This window comes from Pinus tabuliformis, chromosome 5_2, assembly GCF_031772625.1.
Source record: "Pinus tabuliformis cultivar Carrire ecotype Pingquan chromosome 5_2, CPIR1, whole genome shotgun sequence".
NCBI classification, from domain to species: domain Eukaryota; kingdom Viridiplantae; phylum Streptophyta; class Pinopsida; order Pinales; family Pinaceae; genus Pinus; species Pinus tabuliformis.
The window spans coordinates 232,581,630-232,584,865 of NC_142306.1; the positions used below are offsets into that span (position 1 = coordinate 232,581,630).

Sequence of the window (3,236 nt, forward strand, 5' to 3'; positions counted from 1 at the left end):
TAAAACTAATAAAAGTATTAATAATTGTTATTTCAATATTGATATATATTGTTTTATAAGATTGATAAAATTAATAAAATATTAATAATGGTTATTACATAATGATGTATATTGTTTCATTAAAAATTGATAAAGTTATTTCATTAAAAGAGAGGAAAAATTATTTTATAAATAATTTATAGTATATTAATTTTTTTGAAAAAATTTAGTTTATTATTAAGAAAATCATTTTGTTAAAGAATGGATAATATTTTTTTAATAAAATTTTGATTCTTTGATATTTAAAATATGTTTATAAATGTATATATAAATTTAACATTTCTTAAAAAAACCAAAAAGAAACAAAACTACATTAAAATAATTTCAAATTTATGTTTTAAAAATGCTAATTTAAAAAATAAACAACTAAAATGATCTTGATTCTTTGATTTTATTTTATTGCCCAAGGCTTTTTATTATTTTAATTTTTTTAATTGAGAACCTAGATTGATTCTTAATCTTAATCTTAATGGTTATCAATAGGTGTAGTGTATTAAAGAGTTTATTAGATTGCATTGACTTTTAATAAATTTAAAAATTTAAATTTTGTGTGATATAATTCCAATTCTAATAAATTCTTCATAATTATTTATAACATTAATTTATAATTCCTCATTATTACTTTTTTATCATAGTTGATATTATTTTTTTAATTATAAAACATTTTATTTTTATTTAAATATATATATAGATATAAAAACACCACATTAAATATGGATGTGTTGCATTCATGTTTAATCATAAAATGCTTCTCTACACATAAAATGTATATAAATTTAATATTTCTTTAAAAAACAACCTAAAAAACCTCCAAACTTGTGTTTTAAAAAATACCAAACTTCAAAAAAAAACAACTATAAACAATTTAGCAGATCCTAGCCTTTGATCTTAGTTTGTGTATAGAACCTGTAAGAGTTTGATCATTCTTTAAACAATTTAACAGATTCTAACTTCAAATCACATCATCCGAAGTTGAAGTTGTGGTCCATTGACATGTTGGGCGCGCACAATAAAATGATATGTCCGGACTCATTCATTGAAATGTTGGTATGTCCGGACACAGGAGCGATTACAAAAATATAATTTTCCTCCCAAGTGCCTCCTCTCATTTAGACTGAACACCCATGGAAAGCCCAAAGCCTCACGTAGCTATCTTTCCCGGCGCAGGAATGGGCCATCTCATCCCTGTCGCAGAGCTCACCAGGCACCTCTCCGGCACCCATGGACTCTCCGTTACCTTGATCACCTGCAAATGGATGTTCTCCCCTCGCCTAATGGATGCTTATACCAAGAACATGGCTTCCTGGGGTCTCGACATCAATTTCATCGAGCTGCCGGAGGAGGAGATGGAAGGCGCACAACATATGAAAACCGGAACTTACTTAGCTAAGCTTTTTGAAAAATCCAAAGCAGCAATGGAAAATGTTCTCAGATCCCTCCTCCACTCTGCCTCTCCCGTCTCTGCTTTCATCACTGATCTTTTCTGCTCCACTATGTTCGATGTGACCGCCGAGCTCCGCATACCCACATACGTATTCTTCACTGCCTCTGCGTCTGTGCTTTCAGTCCTGTTATCTCTTCCAAAGCTCGTCTCGGAGATTCCAATTTCCTTTAAAGACATGGATTTGCCAATAGAGGTACCGGGCACTATGCCGATCCCTGGCAGAGATATGCTGACTCCCCTTCAGGACAGGTCCGATGAAGCCTTTAACCGGTTCTACGGCCATTCCTCGCGTCTTTGGGAAGCGACGGGCATTTTGATCAACACCTTCGAGGAACTGGAGCCTGAAGCTATCAAAGCTCTGGTGGCAGGAAAGATATGTAATCCGATGGATATTGATCGAATACCCTGCTTTTATCCAGTTGGGCCGCTCATGTCATCGTTGCCACTTGAACGCAATGACAAACCTGTCGAAGATGGAGGGGCGGATTGCCTCGAGTGGTTAGATAAGCAGCCGCCTTCGTCGGTTCTCTTCGTTTCCTTCGGAAGCGGAACCGGTCTCCCAAGGGCTCAGGTGATCGAAATCGCCTTGGGATTGGAAGCAAGTGGCCATCGCTTCTTGTGGGTGCTGCGCAGTCCGTCGAGCAGCTTTCTGTCTATCGAGGAAATAGAGATTTCTCAACTCTTACCCGAGGGATTCGAGAGCCGAACCCAGGACCGAGGACTTGTTGTTGCTTCATGGGCGCCTCAGATTCCTGTTCTCTCTCACCCATCCACCGGCGGTTTCCTTTTTCATTGCGGTTGGAATTCTACACTGGAGAGCATCTCACATGGAGTGCCCATGATCTGTTGGCCTCTTTTTGCGGAACAGAGGATGAACAGGCTTCTACTGGTTGATGAGTTTAAAGTGGGGATCCCAGCAAAGATGGAAAGCGATGATTTCGTAAAGAGAGGAGAAGTGGAGAGAGTTGTTAGGGAGTTGATGGAAGGAGAAGGCGGGATGAGGGTAAGGGCGAGAGTGAAAGAATTGAAGGAGGCCGCCGTGAGTGCATTGAAAGAAGGGGGTTCTTTGTACAAAGCCATGGCCGCTGCAGTGTCTGAGTGGGCAATGAACGCAGCAAACTCAGGAGCCACAGCAACCAAAACATGACTTCCATTCCGGACGAACAACCTCTAGATAGGAATTCTGTATGTCGATGGTTATTATCAGTTCGATTTTTACACCCCTTGTCTTTCATATTACGGCAGTTTTAAAAAATGGAAATGGCCGGCAAAAAAGATCAGAGCTGTGTAAAATGTTTCACGCCACCACATAAAGGCCACCCACGGAGCGAGCTGTGAACCCATGGCAAATCAGTGGTGCTATGCTGTTTTTTTAATGTTTTCATATTTCATATTATGACTAGCTTTCCATTTTTATATGATAGTTTGTCACGTATATATATTTTAGCTTATCAATGTACTCATCATTCCCCGTTTGTTTTAAAACAAGATTTTTTCAATATCCACTGCTCTGGTTAGTGAAAACCATGCTTAGAATTAAATTTTCTAGTTTCTGTTAGTTGTTATGCCATATACTTGACATCACTGTTTGTTTTTAGAATGTAAATTCTGTAGCAGAAGCTGAACCATATTGATGATTTCAGGACAGTGACAGCCATCCACTATTAAAGATAGTAAATATCAGGAGTTTGCTCGCTTATAGTCTTTGATTGTAGAGGATTTGAACCCGTGGATTTTTATTTCAAAGATGGAA

At 37.4% G+C, this 3,236-nt stretch overlaps 1 pseudogene; it reads left to right on the forward strand.

Moving 5' to 3' along the window:
* Positions 1-1,068: 1,068 nt before the first annotated feature.
* On the forward strand, positions 1,069-2,899 carry LOC149158387 (UDP-glycosyltransferase 72B1 pseudogene; annotated as a pseudogene).
* Positions 2,900-3,236: the final 337 nt, after the last annotated feature.